The sequence below is a fragment of the Acomys minous genome (genome assembly GCF_964271855.1).
Source record: "Acomys minous genome assembly, chromosome: 13".
NCBI classification, from domain to species: domain Eukaryota; kingdom Metazoa; phylum Chordata; class Mammalia; order Rodentia; family Muridae; genus Acomys; species Acomys minous.
The window spans coordinates 61017934-61039586 of record NC_140495.1 but is presented as its reverse complement, the minus strand read 5'-3'; the positions used below and the strand labels follow the sequence as shown (position 1 = coordinate 61039586).

Sequence of the window (21653 nt, the reverse complement as noted above, 5' to 3'; positions counted from 1 at the left end):
GGGTGCTTATCACCGCACCTGCCTGCTGCCCGGGGTTTCTCCATCCACTCCCCAGCCCCCACGTGTGAAGACGACCTCAGATCAGATGTCATCAAATGTCGTTACACAAAGCCGGGTGTGGTGGCCCACACCTTTAATCCCAGCACCCGGGAGGCAGAGGCCGGTGGATCGCTGTGAGTTCAAGGCCAGCCTGGTCTACAAAGTGTGTCCAGGACAGCCAAGGCTAACACAGAGAGAGACCCTGTCTCGGAAAAAAAAAAAAGATGTCGTCATGCAGACACTGTCCACCTGTTTATTTGTTCTTCAGATGGGGTGTGGCCCCGGCCTGGAACTCTCCTAGCAAGCATTTACCAGTCTCCAGTCTCCCAGCCCCGGGACTGCCAGCCCAAGCTGTTCCTCCAGCCCTCTGTGTATTTTTAATGCACCAACCTTAATCACGTTACTAAGTGAGCTATCCCCCAGCCTCCGCCGCACACTTCCCGTGCTCGTGATGCCTTCTCTGAGAATGGGAGTGTGTCCACGGTGGCTTCCTCTCCACAGCCAGGAGAATGGCAGGTACGCTTCATGAAATGCCTGCTGGATGCTGTGCCCTTGGAGCTTTGCTGGGGCCCCCCAGCATCTAGGACTTTCATTACATCTTAGGATTTGGAAAAATAGCTGCCTGTAGGAATTTTTTTTTTAATTAAGATTTTTATCGTCGCCACTCCCTTCCCCCCCTCCCAGTTCATTTAAAACTGTTATGAAACAAAACTCATTATGCTTCAAAATCTGACAGAGCTAAGGCCCCGGGGAGAGGGAAAGGAGGAGGAAGGAGGCAGCTTTGGAGCTTCCATCCCACCCGCTCCTTGGTTTTGTCCTGCGCTCTCCCTGCTCATTTAGGGTGGCCTGCAGCCCTGCACTGTTGGGGTGAGCAGGGGCCCCCAGACCTCGAAGGGCTCGGCAGCCACAGTGCTCAGGGTGGGAGCAAAAGGAAGGAAGCTGGGAAAGCAGGGAGGAGAGAGAGGTGCTGCTGCGCACCATCCTTGGAGACAGGCAGCCCCTGGCTGTCGCCTTCCTTAGCAGTGACTTGGTTTTCACTCAGAATAATAAGTGCTTTCGTTCGTCCGTCCAACAGCAGTTATTCTGTGCCTGCTGTGTACTTAGGAGTCTGCAGGGCCCGTGGGCCTGGGTCTGGAGTCAGGTCTCTAGCCACAGTTTTAACTGGCATCAGAAGGAGCTCTTTAAGAGGAACTGGGTGTGACCCTGCGGCTCAGGGCCAGTGCGCTGGACATATCTCAGTCTGTGGGTTCCTGGGAAGTGGGCAGCACGCTGGGAATAATTAATGTGCATGGAGGGGAGGCTGGTGGAGGAGGAAGTGGGGGGAGCCGCCTGGATTTCTTTTCTAAACATTCCCTAGATGAATCCATCCTTAGGCTTTCGTGTTGTGTTATTTTCGAGACCAGGATCTTACGTAGCTCAGGCTAGCCTCCAGCTCGCCATGCAGCAGAGGATGACTTTAAACTCTAGATCCGCTGGGATTGTCCCACACCCAGATCCTTCATTTTTTATGTATTGCGGCAGACACGTTCTTGACTTCAGCAGGTCCACTTTTTTCTTTTCTTTTTTTTTTTTAAATGTGCTTCAGACTGCAGCTCTTAATTTCCCTCTGAACTGTGGGAGGGAATTGAGTGATATTTTCAGATCATTGCAGGGATAGGCCGGGGGAACACAATTACTTCTGCACCCTTAATGTATGCAGCGTAAGATGCGGGACTCTGATAGCGGATACTGCGGCGGGGGCGGGGGCGGGGGGGGGGGATGCGGACGGGGGTGCGGGGGGGGGGTCCAGCCTGAGACTGGAGTCTCACTCAGGATCTCATCCGCTAGGGGAACATCAAGGATCAACTCCTTTCATTTCCTCTCTCCTGTCTTCCACCACTGGGACGGGATGGATGAGTGTACTCCAGATTTCGTGATTAGGCTGCTTTCCTGATAAGTTCAGGGGCAAGTAAAGCATTCTGCAGTCGCTTGCCGATCCGTTGCTCTGGCCAGGAGCTGTTGGCATTGGAAATACATTGACATTACCTGTGGCTCTGGGCTTGTAGCTCGCTTACAGAGTCCCAAGTCCTGCTTGGAAGACCACTGAGGGTTTATGGTCATAACATCATCTTCACAGGTTACCCGGATTCCATTTGTGTTTCTGGTCCTGAGGGGCACGTCAAGCCCTCACCATCTGCCCCTGCCTCCGCAAGCCAGTGCCTGCAGGATACTGCCCAGCTCACCAGTATGTGTGATCGAGTGTGATCCATGCACTTAGCGGAAACTTCCAGAAGATTGTCAGGAGGCCGTGTTGTATGTGCCACGCGTGTATACTGATGTGTGTGCACACTGGCTGGGTGACTCTGGGCAGGCGGAGCATGAGTGACGGCCCCTGTCAACCTACTGGGTGTCACCAGCCAGGCGTTCTGAGGCAAGTCTGTTGTCCGCACAAGTGGAGGATAGACAGCAGGGGTGACTTTGTATTCTGAAGTCCTGCCCTCTTCCGCCCCCCCCCCCCGCCCCCGCGGGCCCGTGTGGAAGGAGAGCTTTTGGGGACCAAAGTTCACAGCCTGAGGAGCAGTAGGAGGCGGGTTAGGAGCAAAAGCAGGAAAGGTGAGAGGCTCAAGTGGCCACATTCCCGGCAAGTGTCTGTGGAAAGGGCCTGGGCTGAGCTGGACTGAACTGGATCTGGCTTTCGCTTTGGGTTAGCTCTCTGAGTGGCTGTTTTGAGTGTGAGTGAGTGTAGACCAGAGACGGGGCCTCAGGACCTCATCTTTCAAGCCTCTTCCTGTCGTGGGGCTCTGTGATGAGCCTAAGCTGGCTGACCAGGGAGCTGCAGGGTTCTACCAATCTCCACTTCGGCAGAACTGTGGTTACAGATTGTGCCACCACACCCTGCTCTTTTCACGTGGGTTCTGGGCCTTGAACTCAGGGCCCCATGCTTGCGAGGCAAGTGCCGTTTAGCAACTAAGCCATCTCGCTGGCCCGAGCCTCTTGTTTTCTGTGCTTGCTACCTGAGGGTGTCAGCGAGGATCGGAAGGACAAACAGCAAATGAGCGACGGCTTCCTTCGTAAACTGGCTCTGGCTGTTGGTGAGTGATGTGGAAGGCTCGCCGCTGCCGCCATTGGAGTGTGATTCATAAAAGCTGCCTTTCTGTGATCACTAGTGTTCACAGTGCTCCACGGCCTCCGCTGTTCAGGACTGGGCTTTGGTGCTGTCTTAGGACCAGCCCCTCTCTTCAGCCTAGGGATAGTGACTCCATCACTTTCGTCAGGGAGGCCAGACTCAATTCATAACCCCAGGCTGTACTAGCAAGTACCAGCTTGAATCCAGACATCCCTTTAAGGTGCTTTGTTATGCTCTGGTACAAACTATAGGAGTAAAGTGCTGAGAGGTAGGGGAGAAGACCCCTCTTCCTGAGGAGGCTGGTCGCCATGGCAATCTGAGCTGCTGGGGGAAGGTGAAGTGGCTTTTTGGAGTGGTGTGTTCACATACTGTGTGTCTTGGCTTTTCTACTTCTTGATATAGAACAGTCTGGAGAAACGTGTCCACATGGGTGGGAGGGCCTGTATACAGAGAATGCCTCTGGGAAATGCTGGAGCCAGAATTACCCATCAGCTGGGGAATCATGGGCAGACAATGGTCTCATCATGGCTTCTGATAGCCGCAAAATGCCATGAACAACAGGCGTGCAAGGGGCTTGAAGAATCTTAGTAGCTGGCTGACTCTGTGAAAGCAAGGACGGTGGCTATTCTCTGCTGCACGGGGGCCTTTCTTAAATTAAAATTTAAAACGGACTTCAGACTCATCACGTAAGGACACACATTGTATACACAACAAGCGCTGGGTGGCAGGTGAGGCTGTGCCCGTGGGGTCGTCCCTTTTGAATGGGTCCAATGGGTTCTGCAGCAAGATGCAAGCCAGGCGAGCCTCCTAGGGTTTTGATGACAGAGTAGAATTTTTTTTTCATTGCTTTGGAAACTTTTTTTTTAAACCCAAATGACAAAATGTTACCCATCCGAGTAATGATACAAGGTATGTGTGTGCACATTTAATTTTTTTTTGTATTACCATGAATGCATTTTTGATAACCACAAACGCAGATAGGATATGGGAAACTGTGGCTGTATTTGATATCTATCGCTTCCTGCCCATGCAAGGTGCTGCTGGGAGATCTCAGCTCCGAAGGGCCCGGGTTTGCAGCCCAGGTGTGAGATTCCTTGTTGCAGGGCTGGTGGCTTCTACTCTGAAGGGAGGCAGATGTGGCTGAGCAAGGAGGCCCTCTTGATGTGGACCAGAGTCAGCAGGCAGGGCTGCTTCAGAGATGAGTAAGAGGGGGGCACGATCTGGTTGCAGATTCTGGCTTATATTTGCATAATGAAACTGGTCCCCACTTTCACTTTTCTTGTTTGATGAGTCTGAGGCCTTCTAACTTAATTGATTGTACAAAGACAAAGGAGGTAGTTTTTGGTTTTTTTGTTTTTAAAGCAAACATCCAAATTTGGGAGAGGAGCCAGGGATGAGCCAGAAGAATCCAGATGAGGTTTTCTGGAACCGGTCAGAACCGTCAGGGTGGTGCTCAGGTCTGGCTGCTGGCATAGAACCCACCAGAGGAACATGACAAGCTATGAGCATGGCCCTCCTGGGTGCCAGCTGTGAAAGGGAAGGCTTTGGAAGAAGTAGGGCGTTCAGGAGAGAGGGATAAGTCAGAAGGAAAGGGGAAACAGAGCCAACAGGGGCGGATGAGGAGATGGCTCTCCGGGTAAGTGAGCTTGCAGTGCAAGCCTGCGGACCTGCGTTCGAATCCCAAGCCAACATGAAAAGGTGCTTGCCATCCTGTGCACCCGTAGTCCCAGCCCTCCTGGACTAAGACGGGAAGCAGAGGCAGGGGGATTTCCTCAAAGCTCATGGACCAGCCAACCTTGGACTACGTGGCAAGGCCGGAAAAACAAGAGCTCCTGGCTCAAAACAGAGTGGACAGTGAGAACTGACGCCAGAAAGCTGCACCTTGAACTTCACGCATGCACGGATGCATGTCTGTGTTGCACTTGCCAGTCGCCTCTACACATCCACACACAGTGATTATAAAATAAGGGTGGTGGTGGTGGGGGGGATTGGAAAGCCATGTCACAAGCAGCTGCCGGAATGAGAATGCTTCAAATTCAGGCTGGTGTGTGGAAAAGGGACTGGTGTTTGTGTTTGTTGTTGCTGTTAGTGTTTTTACATTGATTTATTTTGTATGTGTCAAAGCACATGTGAATGTATGCCGGGATGTGCGTGTGTAGACCGGAAGAAAGCTCACAGGGGTGAGGTCTCCCCTTCCGTATCCCAGGGATGGCTCTCAGGTCACCGGGGCTTGGCTATAAGAAGGCTCGCTGAGCCTTCCCACCCTCCGCCCCCTTTTCCTGGTCTAGAAGGTGAAGCTAAGTTTGGAAGTTGGAAGCTGTAGAAAACAGTTGATTTAATATAAACCAAGGCTTTTCAAACCATGATCTGTAATCATCCAGATTATAACAGTAGGTGGTATAATCAGGCTAGTGATCAAAATCAGTAATTAAAAGAAATGAACTGGAACAGGAAAAAAAAAAACCCAACAAAACCCAACAAACATAGTAGAGACAAACCATGGAGTAGACCAGATTTTCATGGCTCAGCGTTGTCCGCAGACAGGGCTCCTTTGCTTCTCTATATGTGCATGTGTATGTAGCTGTACGCTGGGTCAGGACATAAAGTCTTCCCACAATTTGTAAAGGTTTACTTATTAATACACACACACACACACACACATAAGTGTCTACATGTGTGTATGCACACTGCATGTATTCAGCATCACTACAGTGTTCTCAGAGGTCACAAGAGGGTGTCAGCTCTCTTGGGACTGGAGGAATCGATGGCTGTGAGCCACCGTCTGGGTGCTGGGAACTGAACCTGGGTCCTGGGCAAGAGCAGCCAGGGCTCTCAACTGCTGAGCCATCTCTGCAGCCCCGAGGATCATTTCCGAGTAGGAGCAAGGGTGGAGAACACTGGAAGACTGTTACTCCATGTTCCCACTCGATAATCATATTTGCTGTTTATTGAGCACGTGGCTGGGCTCTGTCTCTATATTTTCTCATTCAGATTTCATAAGAAGCCTGGTGTACACATCTAATCCCAGATTTTGCTTAGCTCTGAGGCTGAAGGATGACAAAATTGAGACTAGCCTAAGCTACACAAAGAGACTCAAAACAAGTATTTGGAGCAAATACTGTTCTCATCTTGGATGTTTTGAGTTCAGTGAGGCTAAGAATTCTCTTGGGGTCAGAGAGCATGCGAGAGACTGAGGCTGGAATGGAACCTAAGTTAGGCTCACCAAAGCTTGCTCATGGGGTTGGAGAAGTTTCTCAGGGGGTTAAAGTGTTTGTCCTACAAGCCTGACAGCAGCAGGAGCTTGGTCCCCAGAACCTGCATGCAAAGGCTAGATGTGGTGGCAAACTTATGTAGGCCTAGTGTCCCTAGTGTCCCTAGTGTCCCTAGTGGAGAGATGGGAGGCAGATGCAGGCCAGTTGGGGCCAGCTAGCCTGGAGTAGGAACCCCAGCAACAGAAACAAGGAAGACCGTTACTCAACAGGGTGCAAGGGGAGAAAAGATACAGAAAATTGTTCCCTGCCTTCCACACAGGTGCTGTGGCATATGTAGCACCCCAACAATAATAATAGTAATAATAATTGTAAAAGCCTCTTTATATAAAACGCACCCTCAGGCACATGGAGAACTGTTGTTGATGGAGCTTGCTACCAGGAAAAGAGCTGAAAAGTGGGAAGGATTGGGTTGGAGGTGGATGGCCAACTGGGGGGAATGGAGATATGTCTTCTTCTGTCCCCGTGAGAGACTCGCCCAGGTCACTGTAGCCCCTCACGGCACGGCCCAGGACTTAACTAGTACAGCCTACAAGGTCAGTTCCAACCTTCACGTGACTTGGATGCTGAACTGGAATTCGACTTAAGTAATAGAATAGGTTTAGATTTGTTTACAAGTGGGATGTTCTTTTAATGAGTCCTTGACTTCTGTGAAACAAATATCCACTTGTTTTACGATGTAAAGAAGTTATTAAAAAAATAAAATGTTTTTTTGATTATCTGTAATGAACTCATCTTGTGATTTATAGCATTAAAAAAAAAAGTCATTAAAGGGAAAAGAATCCTGCAAAGCAACAGAAAACTTTGATGTAGATTTCTTCCTGGCAGGCGTTTGAGGGACAGCTGGGAGCCAGTGTTCCTCCTGTGTGGGCCGGCGAAACCCAGGCTGTCCACGCAGGCGATTGTGGGCGTCAGTGGCTGCAGCTTCTTATCTGTTTTCTGGCCAGGCCCATCCTCCCTGTGCAGTGCAGGACGAGGCAGGGGCCATGGTTGGGGAGCTTTTCTTTCTGGCTACAAAGCGAAGCATCTACTAGTTGTGTTGCATTGTGGGAAGGATCTTAGAGGCCATCGCACTCACTTATAAGCTGAGTCCTGAAGGGGACATATGATCCATTTTGTGCCTTTGATGGGCCTACTTGATCCATTTTCTGCAACCTAGACCGGGGACCTGCTTTCACGTGGGTTAAACTGTGCTTCTTGGAGAAGGGAGGAGGTACAAGTTGCATGAAGCAGTTTGGGGGAGCAAAGAAATGTTATTTTCTTCTTGCTGTTGTTGAGACAGAATGTAACCCTGGCCAGCCTCAAGCTCTCTATATGGTCAAGGATAACTTTGAACTCTGATCCTTCTGCCTCCACATGAAAGCAGTACTGAGCTCAACTTTATATGGTGCCAGGGATTGAACCCATGACCTTATGCATGCCAGGCAAACTTTCTACTGGCTGAGCCACATTCCCAGCACTGAAGTGTCATGCTTTAGTTCGAGTTTCATAAGGAGCTCCAAAGTGAGGTGAAGGTTTCGAGTGATTTAGTTGAAATAACCACTTGGTTGATGAGTTGCAGGGGCCTGAATTCTGGCCTCTGCTTTAAAATGCTTTAAAGTGAACTGGGTGATTTGGAGTGAGCAACTTAGCCTGACTCGCAGAGGACAAGTTAATGCTTCCTTTGGTATTGCTTAGTCAGCCCCGCTGCAGGTGTGCCTAGCGGAGCCTTCCCTCAGCCTTGTGCCCATTCAGAGCCCATGGCCTGCTGTCCATTGAGGAGCCGTCATTCATTACGCTCTGCAGAACTTTTGGTCATGGGTGTGGGAGGTTCTCCATCCTGCTGTGTGTCAGGCATTGGGGGACTGAATATCTGGTTGCTATATGAGCATGAGTGACACCTCCTTTCCTTCTAACCACTCGCATTCAGGGAGGCTGCTGCAATTCTGCATGCATCAACCCCTCAATGTGTGTTGATCTGACGGCATGCGTAGCTTCATTTCGTGGGTCCTATGACTGTGGAGTCTGGTCTGTCTTGAAACTTGGTTACCGCTGTAGACCTACCGCCATGGCTGTAGGTGTGAAACACAGGCCATCTGATGAAGACTGTAGCCGTAGTGTTTAAGCAAGCAACTTGGGGCAATACAGAGGAGAAGCCTTTTTCGTCTTCCAAAAACTTGCAAAGATAAGACAGGAGGAAAGCTACTGGAAGAACGGTGCTGGAGAGACGGCCCGTGGTTAAGACCTATACTTGCATATGACCCAAGCTAGGTTCCCAGCATCAGCCCAGGCAGCTCACACCTGCTTGTCATTGCATCTCTAGGGGGTCTGATGCCCTCTTCTGGTCTCCATGTGTGCTACACTCTTGTGCACATACCCACTTACCACCACCACCACCACCACCACCACCACCACCACCATCATCATCATCATCATCATCATCATCATCATCATCATCTAATAAGCTACAGGAGACTGTGGCAGGTCATATTAGTTTTCTGCATCTCCTTGGATGACTCAGGTAGATCCCTATGGAATGACCCAATCCCAATGTGGCATTCCCACTAGTTAAGTATGTTTCCCTTTGAATATGAACTTAAAATCTGAACCTCAATGGCCACAGCTGGGAGGAAAGGCAGGTGGATGGCTGTTCAGGGTTTGTTTTTCTTCCTTATCAAGGCCAATGGCATGACACTTGAAGGCTTTATGACTTAATCCAGCGGGCATCAGCTCTTGAAAGATCTGGCTTAGGGCTGTTTGAATGGTTCTGTGAAAGTAGTTAGGTAGCAGTTGTGAAATCCAGGGGGTGGGTCCCCTTCACTGATGGCTCCAGGCTGTCCTGTCTGTTAGCGACTGGCCTTGCAGTAAACACAGACTATGTGGAATTCGTTTGTGTCCTCCACGATAGGCTCTCCCCACACTCTTCTCCCAACCCTGTATACCCCACCCTCTCCAGTTTCCTCTCAGCTCATAGCTTATGAGCCCATCGCAGTCTCAGAATCGTATAGAACTTTGTCACCCAGGAGAAGCGTGACAAGGAAGGGCTCAGAAAGAAATACAGAGCCTGGGGCCCCACCCACAATAGTGTACTCAGAGCTTTCCTCTGGGTGTGTGCCCGTGCACCTGTGTGGAGGTCAGAGGTCAGGCAATACAGCGTATCGTCCTCATCCACTCTCCACCTTAGTTTTTGAGACATGGTCTCACCCTGAGTCTGGAGCTCACCAGTTCATCCAGAACGGGCCAACCAGTGAGCTCGAGGAATCCTCCTGTCTGGGCTTCCCCATTGCTGAGGTTGTCCGTGAGTGCTGTGGCCCCACACTTTTTTTTTTTAATATGGGCTTTTGGAGAATTGAAGTCAGGTCTTTGTGTCTACACAACCGCTTTGTGGGCTGAGCCAGCTCTCCAGCCACAATCTGCCTTTGATGGAGCTGTCTAGGGCATTTAATATGGAGGAGAAGTGTGGGGCCAGCACAGATGGCCGTGAGGTTAAAAGGATGGGTGACAAGTGTGGTTTTGATTGGTTAGTACAAAACTATCTGTGATTCCTATCGGCAGCCTGTCATTAGAGCTTGGAGTGCGTGCGTGTGTGTGTGTGTGTGTGTGTGTGTGTGTGTGTGTGTGTGTGTGTGTGTTGCAGTTCACTTGTGGCAACAGCCCAGGGCTGTGGTTTTACGCACCCCTAGCTCACCCAAGTTCTTGGCACGGCTAGTCATTTCTTTGAACACAAGCCTGGCATCACAGAGTGTAGGGAGTGTGACCAAATTACCACTTGTTCCTTCCTGTAAAGGAGCCCACAGCGGATCCCTTTGCCTGCTCCGTGTGTGGTGTCTGTACCTCTTGCTTTGGCTTGCAGAGCCCATAGGTAACAGGCTTCTCTGGAACCTTACCTTCTGTAGCCGGGCAGTTGCAACCTTCACTCCTGGCTGTTCCTCCTGCTGGAAGGGCCTTGGCATAGCATTCCCCGGACGACTGTGGGCACTTCGCCTTCGCGATGCTTCTACCGTGCTCTGTGTTGCCCGACCACTCTGGGCTTGTTCCCTGGTGTTTGCTGTTCTCGTGGGACAGGGCCTTACATTGCGTTATGTTAAGAGGCTCCAGGCATAGCAAGCACCTCACCTCTGGAAGGTACACAGTGAGTGAGCACGCGGAGGCTCCCCTGTCTCGTATGTCTGGACATGTCTATCCATTTGGAAAGGGGGAGAGGGGGGCGCAGCTGGTGTTAGAGAAGTGGGGAATGGGGAAAGGAGATGGCTCATCAGATAAACGCTGTTGCCACACAAGCCTTTATAACCTGAATTTGATCACCAGAAGCTACAGTGAAAGAAGAGGGCTGACTCCCCAAAAGTTGTCCTCTGACCTCCTTTACACATTGTATATTATACACTGTAACATGTGTGTTGCTTACAGTCTAAGTCCCTGTCTCTCTTACACACACACACACACACACACACGTATTTTAAAATATTTAAAAGAGAAATGAGAGGGGCCTAGAAGCAACTGGAAGGATGTCCCTGGAACTGGATGGGTTTGGGCAGCTGATAACAGGGGAGAAGTGCCTGGCTCTGTGCAGTCTTTTCTTGATGCCTGGGGCAGGTTTGTTTGTTTTGATGACAGTCCATCTTGGAGGAAAATCAGGGCAGGAACTCAAGGCAGGAACCAGGAATCGGGACATGATATAGAACCACGGAGGAACTGCTCCCTGTTGGCTTGCTCCTCATGGCTTGCTTTTTCCAGCACCCAGGACCCCCAGCCCAGGAATGATACTGCTCACAGTGAGCAGGGCCTTTCCATGTCAGTCATCAATCAAGAAAATGCAGCCCAGGTTGGCCCTCAGGCCATTCTGGTGTGTGTGTGGGGCGTTTTCTCAATGGAGGTTTTCTTTTTCAAAACTGACTCTAGCTTGTGTAGGGTTGACATGAAAACTGGCAGAGTCGGGATGGTGACGCTGGGCTCCGTGGCTCTCTGGAAGGTGTTTCGGGTTTGTTGCGAATCTTTCCTCCTCTTTTCATGTGAATCCCTCGGGTGGGGGGAGAAGCAAGGGTGCAGGACCCAGAAGCCAGCTGATTTGGTGCTGTCCTAGTACGGCCTCGGGTGGAGGCTATAATTTGCTTCTCCCGGTGAGTCTGGAGGAATCTTTTGCTGTGTTTAGAAATCATTTATGAATTATGAAAGTATGTGTCCTTTAATTTTAAAAACAATACCAAAATAGAACACAGTGTAAACAGACCAATTACTGTGGAAGACGTGGAGAGACGTAGCGCAAGAAAGAGCCATCCCTTAAAAACACTTCCACAGCCAGATGAACATCGAAGGGGCAGGTGATGTTGGTGCCATCTGAATTGTCCCGGAACGGAGAGGAACACTTGCATTCTTTGTTTGAAGGCGGGGAGGGCAGTGTTGTATGATGGAAGAGTATCCGCACTCCACTGTCCAGTGACTTCCCATTTGCAGGCTAGGATGCAAGATCCTGACAGTGCAATGAGCAGACAGAGTGGAGCTGCCCAGGGAGGGAACTGCATGTGAGGATAGGGTAGTTTTAGGGTTCTAGCAATGGGCATTGGTCCTGTTATGGATCTGAGGAGGAAAAAATAAAGATACGGAAATAGTTGATTAAAATAAATTAAACATCTGTGTCGAATAAAAACTCTTATGGGCATAATTAGGGGCTTCCTGAAAAAGGGAAGGTAGATTTTAGTCTGACCAGTAGTCAAAGTTTTGCTTAGTTTGAGACAGCAAACAGGAGGTGGCCCGTTAGAGTCAGATGAGAGGGCCGGGGACTCAGCTTAGTTGGCAGAGGGCTTGACTCTCATGATTGAAACCCTAGCTTTGATCCTTAGCACTGCAAACGCCGGGTGTCGTGGCTCAAGCCTAGGGAGATCACAGCACTGGGAGAATGGAGACAGAATCTCAACTTCCTAGAGCATCCTTGGCTACATAGCAACTTCCGGGCCAGTCTGAGCTACACAAGACCTTGTCTTAAAAAACAGAACAAAACACCACCACCACCACCACCACCACCACCACCACCACCACCATACAACAACAGCAACATCAAACCCACAAAAAACCAAACCAAACCAAGCAAAAGACCAGTGGGGCAGTGGTGGTGCATGCCACAGGAAGTAGAGGCAGAAGGATCTCTGAGTTTGAGGCCAGCCTGGCCTACAGAGTGAGTTCCAGGATAGCCAGGGTTACACAGAGAAATCCTGTCTCAGAAAAAAAAATCAGAAAAATATCTTATCATTTTAGAAATACCTTCCTAAATTTGATACTGGATATAAGCCATAGAATAAACGATCAATAGATTTTTTTTTCTCATGAAAATGAGCACTGCATGGGAAAACAATACCTCAAATGAAATCAAAAGACGATAATATGAAGAATAATTCAAGTTTGCCTAGAAGGGGTTGTTTGGCTTTGTTTGTTTGTTTGTTTGTTTTTAGCATACAAAGAGCTCTGGGAAATAAATAAAAGGGTCACCAATCTTCCTGAAAGCTAGATAAAGGTGTGAACATAAGTTTGCAGGGGAAACAGTGTAAAAGTTTCTCCAGGACTCAGCGATGCGGAAGCTGGCACGGGAGACAGTGTGCGAGAGCTCCGACCAGGAGGGCATCTGTAACCTAGGAGATCAGAGAAGATGGAGACACTCGGTAACACACTGATTTGGTAAAAAGTCATTTCGCACGTTGCCAGTGAGAGCAAATGGGTATCATTGTGTGGGAAAGTAGCCATGCGATTTATCCCGGTTATAACAGCCCACGTTCCGGCGTCTAACCACTCCAGTCTTAGGTGCCTTGCCCTGGAGGAAAATCCTCCTGCTCGTGCAGTGTTCAGGGGATGTTGTTGTAACAGTGGAAAGAGAAAGACATCAATATCCGCTCATAAGAGAGGGGCAAATAAAAGCTGGGTCCCTGCACCATTAGAGGGTCAGTAATTCAACCTAGTGGCTTGTACGCATGGTGAGGTAAGGAATGGAGGACAGTGGTGTGCATTGCACACATGAGAGCAGATATTGGGTGTGTTTTTGTGTTTTGTTTTGGATAGTTGAAGTGTGAACTGCATTTAGTTAATGAAGATTGTGTGTGTGTGTGTGTGTGTGTGTGTGTGTGTAGCATGTGTTTATAGGGGTGTTCCCATAAGTATGTGGCTTCATGTGGAGGCCTAAGGTAGACATCGGGTATCTTTCTCAATTGTTCTCCACATATATGCTGAGGCAAGGCCTCTCAACGAGCCCAGATCTCACGGATCTGCCTAGTGTAGCTGCTTGGCTCGTTTAGGGGAATCCGTTGATTCTGCCCTCCTGAGCACTGGGATTACCAGCAGGCTGCCGTGCCCACAAGGCATTTCGATGTGGTCCTGGGGATCTTGAATTATGATCCTTGTGCCTGTGCAGCCAATTCCAGTCCTAAATTCTATTTCTTCAGATGATCCCGTGGGTAACTCATGCCTGTAACCCCGGCACTCGGAGCATGGATGCAAATGGATCAGGAGTTTAAAACTCATCCATGGCCGCAGAGTCAGGGTAGCCAGTTTGAGGCCAGTCTGGGCTACATGGAATCCGATCCAGATGACAAAAATCAACCAGCCGAACAAACAGAAAATCACATTAAAGAGGATTGACACCAGGGCCAAGATCAGTGCACAGAAAGGTAACAGTGAGGGAAAGAAGCAAGTTATGGAATGAACACACACACACACACACACACACACACACACACACACACACACACACACAGGCACGCACACACACTTGCGCACACACACAGGCACCCGCATCCTGTCTGTTGATCATAGAACCCTTCACTCAGATGTGCTTTACAGTGCCTGCAGCAGCTGCCTGGTTCAACCCTGTTCTTTAGCTGGTAAGGAAATCCCAGGCCAAGATTTTCCATGCATTGAGGCCAAATTCTAAGTGTGTGTGAGATGTCCATGGAGGTGATCAGCCTGCTTGCCTAGATGCTGATCTGCCCTAGGGTCTGCGGATCTGAGAGGCCTACCTACCCAGACCCAGCCTGTGACATCTTGGGTGTGGACAGCCCCCGCAATTACTTCCTGTAGCTCAGCCCTGCCCTCAGCCCCAGCGGTCCAGTCTGAGGAAGCGGAGGCTGCGATTCTTTCCGGCTGGGATCCTGGCTGGAGACGCTGCTGCTCTGGCGTTGACAGAGAGGGAGCCTCCTGCTTTGTTCTGTGTCCTATTTCCTTCTCTAAGTTCTGGTTTGACTAAGAGGCCCTGTGTGACTTCCTGTTCTCCACGATGCTCGGTATCCAGGTCCTGACCTGGGACCAACCGAGGCCCCTGCTACCCTCTGTCAGGGATGTGGTTGAAGGGTGTTTGTTTGAGTGCTAGTCCACCCTCTTGCTGGTCCTATGACTCTTGGGTAAATTATCTACCCCAGCTAGACCTCGGCTGCTCTGTGTGTGGACAGGAACAATAGGCCACTCCTGGGGAGAGGCTGCTCACTGAAGAGTTGATGACCAGTGGGTTAGGAGCCCTACTCCACTGGGCTGTGGTGCCATCTTTAATCCAATGATGTCTTTACCTCTGTATTGCTGAGAGTCACCTGTGCTGGCTTAGGACACTTACTGGGACCATTCATTGCTTTATCCGATGTTGTCCCTTTTCCTAAAAAAACCACTGTGCAACAAATTTCCTAGCTAGAGATTGCCAGTACCTTCCCTTGGTGGGACGTTTGCCCACACCGCTGCTCAGTTCCTCTGTTTGAGCTTAGTCCTAGGTCAGAAGGAAATTATAGACTAGTTTCATGTACAGACACAGCCTGGACCAGGGAACTTAGCATGTGAATCCAATCGCAGAACCCAGGAGGCAGGGGCACAGGTTCAGGAGAAGAAGGGCCACCTCAGCCTCAATAATTTGTTCAAGACCAGCCTGGGCTACATGAGACCTTGCCAAGCAAAGAACCCAGTACAAAACATAGCCTCAACAATCATCTATGAACGGACGAAATGGTTTTTATCCCGAAATGTTTTTGAGTAAATACCAGCCACTTGTTGGCCTCTCCTCAGGGCCCCAGTGAGCCTTGAGGGGGAGACAGGTACCTGGTTATTTGTTTATTTTAAAGCCCTTGCTGTCTACTTCAGAAAAGTGGGGGTTTGGAGGCCTTCACAGAGGAGGTGACATTTGAAGTTCATATCTCAATAGTTTTCCTATGTGAGTTTTGAAGTCACCTAACAAGTTTCTTTTTTCCCCCCTCTGAGACAGGGTTTCTCTGTGTATCCCTGGCTATTGTGGAACTCACTCTGTAGACCAGGTTGGCCTCGAACTCACAGAGATCAGCCTGCTTCTTCCTCCCCTAGTGCTGAGATTACAGACATGCACCCGGCTACCTATAAAGGTCTTAAGAGAGAAAAAAAAAATCAGCCAACCAAGACAAGCCTTGACTAGCTTCTCAGCCTTTTGGCTAAGATCAAGTTTAAAGGTCTTGGAGCTGGGTGTGATGTTAAACACCTTTGACCCGAGCACATGGTGGTAGAGACGGAGGGATCAGTTCTGGGCCAGCCTGGGCTACGTGAGGTCCTGTCCTGTGCACACCTTCTCTCCTGAGTGAAAAGTAAGGCTGGGCATGTAGCTCAGTTGGTAGAGAATTTGTCTAGCATGCAGGACACCTCCAGCGTGGTGGACCAAGCCTGCAATCCCAGCACCTGGTGAGGCAAAGCAGACGACTAGGAAGTTTAAGGCCAGCCAGGCTCGATCTCAAAACCAAACAACAAAGCAATATTAAATTTTTAAAAAATTAAAATCTTGAGAAGTTACTAAACAAGCCTTATCTCAGGAAGATAGGTCCAAATCACGACCAACAGACTAGTGTTCGAAGGAAGAAAGTATAGAAATGGAAAGACCTAGCTTTTGCCACAGAACCAGATAGGTAACTGAGACTCACCAGAAGTTTGGTGAATGGATGGATTTTTGTCTGCATAGATGCAGGAAAAACACTGACATGCAATATTAAGTATCATAAAATGAAAATAGGCATGTAAGGGAATCTCATGCTCAAAGCGAGGAACGGTCTGCAAGAGCCGGTCCCACACCGCCCAGAGAGGTTGCTTCTAGGAGGGAAACAGGAACTAAGCCCAAAGCCCCTTATCTCAACTGTGTTTAACAAAGTCTAACAGAGGCTTGGCATGACAATATAGGAACAAAACAGAAAAAACAAAAAACAAAAAACAAAAACAAAACCCAAAACAAAACAAAAACCAACCAGAGGGATTGGCATAGGGAAGGAAGAGATAAAAACGCGACTGCTTACCAATGAGACCATTTCTTTGCAAAGATGACAAGCTGTGGCCGCTTGTGCATATAGTCAAAGGATCTGAAGTTGATGCTTCGATCGTATGGCCAGACAGTGAGCCACCAGCGAGAGCAGTTACCAAGCTTGAAAATCTGCAGTAAAGAGGCCTGGAGACCATTGGGGTCAGCAAACCCAGAGAGAGGGTCTTGTGAAAGCAGTAGGGTGCTTGAAGCCGCTGGACAGGTGAGCAGGAGGTGTGAGTTGGAGCTACCGTATTAGGACAAGGCAGACCAATGGGCAGTGACTACGCTAACACCCAAAGGGAAAAGGAGGATGTTTGTAGATGACAGATTTGGAGGCAGGCGATAAGGAAGGAGATGGTCTTAAGGGAAAGGACTCCTGGGGAAAAGCAGATGACAGTTTAGAGAAAACAGTCTATGGTGCCTTCCATCATAGAGCCTAATTCTAGATGTATTGAGAGGTTCATTTTAAACCTCTTAAAACTCAAGAGGGTATTTGCCCTTGTGTAAAGGGCACTTGTGTTTGAAAATCCCATAAAAATCCTTAATACCAGGCCTGATGGCACATGCCTTTGACCCTAACACCTGGGAGGCAGAGGCGGGCAGATCTCTGAGTTTGAGACTAGCCTGGACTGTACATTGAGTTCCCGGCCAGGCTTATATAGTGAGGCCATATTGAAGATAAATCAAATAGATAAATAAACATCGCTAAGTGTAAAGGAATACATTTTCTTAAAAATGGTAAACTCAAAACTAGGTGTGCAGGCGCACCTGCCATTGCAGCCCTCAGGAGGTGGAGGCAAGAGGGATCAGGAGTTCAAGGCCACGACTGGCTACAGCTCTGAGCTTAGGCTAGCCTAAGCTACATGAGGCCAGGTTCCGAAAATAAATTCAAATAAGTAAGATCATGTAGAAGTGGGAAGGAAGGGACGAGGAAACGATTGTGCTAATCCGTGGGTAAGGCACACGTAAGGATCACACACAGACCGATGTAGACAGCGAAGGTAGGTGCAGAGGCTGTACTGTTGACACAGTCAGCCCAGGGAAAGGATAATTTCATATGAAGTTATAATAATAATAATAACTTCATCAGATAATAAGCAGATGTGCAGAAGAGATGTAAGCTGAAATCGCTAACTACAAAGGATTAAAAACCCAATCAACTCAGTAGTGTTCACTGGGCTTGAAATAGTGCCTGTAATTGGGTCAATTTTATTTATTTATTTATTTTTGGTGTTTTGTTTTTCTAAGTCAGGGGTTCTCTGTGTAGCCCTGGCTGTCCTAGACTCGTTTTGTAGACCAGGCTGGCCTCAAACTCACAGAGACCTGCCTGCCGCTGCCTCCCCAAGTGCTAGGATTATAGGTGTGCGCCACTATGCCAGGCTCGGGTCAAGTTCATCATCATCATCATCATCATCATCACCATCATCATCAAGACAGAGTCTCTATGTGTAACCTTGGCTCTCCTGGAAATCCATATCTAGGCCAGGTTGGTCTTGAACTCCCGGAGATCTGCATGCTTAGGTGCCTGGACTGCTGAGAATAAAGGTGTGGCCTACAGTACCTGGCTTGGCTTTTCAGGAGAGTATCATGACCTTAGACACAAAAATCACAGCAGCATTTGTACCCCTTGTGCCCCTTTTTTCTTTTGGGGGGTAAGCCCCCCAGAGACAATCCCAAAGAGGAAGAGACTAGTTTGTCCTTAAATGCGGAATCAAACACAGAAGTAGTCTAGATGTGTGGTGCCAGGGAACGCTAGGGTAGCTGGTGTAGGAGAACGGCAGACACCCACCCTCTAAATACAGAGAGGACTTAGCCTGGACGGGCCTGTCGTGCCCGGTGTTTTACTAGGCACTGATGAGAATCTGGAAAAGTGAGAGCCTGCTGACTCCATCAAGTTTTTAAATCAGCGTTCATTGAGTTATAGACTTTGAGTCTGGCTAATCTGTCTGCATAGTGCTTGGTTTCTCAAATTCTTTACAATGAAGTTTTAAGTTAAAAATCATTTAATTATTGCCCTCTCCAGTGAAACTATGATTGTTGCATATTGCAGTTTGTTCAATTTAATAATTTTATTTAAAACATTTTAAATTATATTTATTATTTCCCGTGTGTGTGTGTGTGTGTGTGTGTGTGTGTGTGTGTGTGTGTGGTGAGTAAATGCCACAGCATTATATAGCAGTCAGAGGATAACTTCTGCCTACCCACCACGTCACTTCCAGAGATGGAACTCAGGTGGTCAGGCTTGGCAGCAAGCGCCTTTACCCACTGCGCCATCTCGCTGGCCCATATTGAGGTTTTTAACAGAAAGGTGGGGGAAAATCCCGACAGTGAAAGGAAACGCTGGGCACCAGGTATCCACCCAGGGCTGGATTTGAGTCACTGTGTTGCCCTGTGGTTTGGGGCAAATCACATATCTCCATCCCAGAAGAGGCAACGGTGATACCCGCAAAAGAGATCTGAGGGCTGTTGGCGGTTTGGCAGGACACAGTAAGCCCTTGCGTTCTCATTTCGCTCCCCGCCTCCACCCCGTGTCTGCAAGTGTTGGGGTCCCAAGCAGAGTCATTTCTGTGTGGCAACAGTGAGGGCGCGGGGGTGGGGGCATAGACACACCCCTAAAGAGGGCAGCACTGCAAATGCCCTCGAGAGGGCTCCAGTCTGTGCGGGTTAAACAGTCTGTGCCCTGCAGACAGGAGACAGGGACTGAAAAAAGACGTTCTGTTGGCCCAGCGGTGGAGCCTTCACCTGGCCCATGGGGAGGTCTTGGGTTCCTTTCCTAGGGGCATTGCCGTGTGTTCCCTGTTTTAGCTCTTCCTGAGATCTCCTCTAAAGCAGGGCCAATCTTTGTTTTCTCAGATGAAGGCATGAGTGAGGAGCTCAGGGAGTCCCACGGGGAAGTGATTCAAGCCCTGTCTTCACCAAAACTCCACATGGATGAGCGCTGTGTCCTGGGGCCTTGTGTCTGAGGGCTGAGGAAGCCATATTCCCTACTCCTATTTGTCCTTGTGACATTTTTGTTGCAGTGACGGGCATCATGACCAAGGCAGCTTATGAAAGGATTTATACGGCACAGGGTCCCCAAGGGTTAGAGACCATGACCATCAAGGGGTAAGGCATGGCAGCGGGCAGGCGGTCATGGCGCCGAAGCAGTAACTAAGGGCTTACATCTGATTCTTGGGCACAAGGCAGTGTGTGTGTGTGTGTGTGTGTGTGTGTGTGTGTGTGTGTGTGTGTGAATCTCACTGAGAATGGTATGGGCTTTTGAGAGCTCAAAGCCCACCCCTCAGGGGACACACCCCTTCCAAAAGACCACACCTCCAAATCCTTCCCAAATAGTTCCACCAACATTGGCTCAAGCATTCAAATATATGAGCCAGCAGGGAGGGGGGGGGGGAGAGGGAGGGCGCGGGCTGTTCTCATTCAAACCTTCGCAGGGACACTGCTTGGGTTGTCCTTGAGTCCTGCCTTTTTCCAGGAAGGAAGACTCTGAGTTACTTTTCGTGGCCCCCAGAGCCTGCCTCTCCCTTCTGGGATGTGGTGCTGAAGATGGCGTTCGACAGAGCTTCTAGGAAGATGACGCTCAAAGCTCTGAGCACAGCTGTTAAAGAGTGGCGACGCCTAACTTGAGTCTAAGGCTGAGGAACAGTTCAGCTCAAGGGATGGCTCTGTTTTTGGAGTTAGGTGTTAGGTCGTAAGTACCTTCAGTGTTCCTGTCTGTGGCGTCAGGGCTGAAGCATTTTAATCTGAGACAGAGTCTTATGGAACCTAGGCTCGCATTGAACCCACTTTATAGCCAAGGATGACGTTGTGCGTGTATGTATGAATGCCACTTGTGAGGTGCCCTCAAAGAGGGTGTCAGACGCCTCGGAGCTGGAATCCCAGGCAGTTGTGAGACAGTGCTGCTGTGCCATTTCTTCATTCTTTTATTTGTGTTTGTTTTTTTTTTCCAGACAGGGTTTCTCTGGGAAACCTTGGCTGCCCTGGACTCACTTTGTAGACCAGGCTGGCTTCGAACTCACAGAGATCTGCCTGCCTCTGCCTTCCCTGAGTGCTGGGAATCACAGGCGTGTGCCACCACGCCCAGCTCAGCTCTTCATTCTTGACTGATAACAAACGTTCTAAGTAGCAATATCCCAGTTGGGGAAGTGTCAGTCCTAAGGTGGATGCTTAGGTGGGACAGTGAGGTTGCGTCAGGTTGAGGAGCAGGGAGAAGCTAGGGTCGGCTTGGTGGAAGTGTCCTGAGCAGGGAGGACTAGGAATGAGGGGGAAGGAAGGAAGGAAGGAAGGAAGGAAGGAAGGAAGGAAGGAAGGAAGGAAGGAAGGAAGGAAGGACACCTCAGGTGGGTGACAATAGCAGCTCTGGGAAAGAGAGAACAAGAAAGTGTGCATCATGGACAGAAAGTAAGAGTGTAGCTTGCTGCAGAGATAATTTGGGAGTTTCCGTGTGTGTGTGTGTGTGTGTGTGTGTGTGTGTGTGTGTGTGTGTGTGTTTAGAGTGTAGCGTGGCCTCCTCAGCTTTTGATGAGGCGACAAATGTCCCGTGGCACAACCAACAAAGATCAGAAGCCCGAAGGGAATGTGGTGTGCGAGGATGCTGAGCTGAACTTACTTTCGACTCGTGGGGTTTGAGGAGCCTGTGTTGTTGGTGGGAGAGGCCGTCTGGTGAGAAGGCTGTCCCCTGCTCCCCTGCTGAAGTGAACCACTGGCTGAGAACAGATGATCCATTCAGTGCTCGAAGCCATAAGCGTGGATGTGGCAGTAAGTAGATTATGAGCAGGCAAAGACAGTTGCAGGAGGGGACCATGCAGATTTGAAGGATGCTCCAATTGTAAAACACATGTAAAGGGGCTGGAGAAATGGCTCTGCTCTTTCAGAGGACCAGGGTTCAATACCCAGCACCCACATGGCAGCTTACAACTGTCTATAACACCAAGATCCAACACCCTCGCACAGACATACCTGCAGGCAAAACATCAATGCACATAAAATAAAA

The 21653-nt window shown here is 49.4% G+C and overlaps 1 protein-coding gene across 15 annotated transcripts in view; it reads left to right on the top strand.

The window, feature by feature from the left end:
* The window catches only part of TRERF1 (transcriptional regulating factor 1), a 213568-nt gene that overhangs the window by 28454 nt on the left and 163461 nt on the right, over positions 1–21653 (top strand). The window contains exon 1 of one of the 15 annotated variants that reach the window (XM_084752976.1): positions 2312–2631. The exons of the other annotated variants lie outside the window; for them this stretch is intronic. The gene's annotated coding sequence lies outside the window, so the exon portion shown is untranslated. Of the gene's footprint in view, positions 1–2311; positions 2632–21653 lie in introns of those variants that run through there. 15 annotated transcript variants of the gene reach the window in all.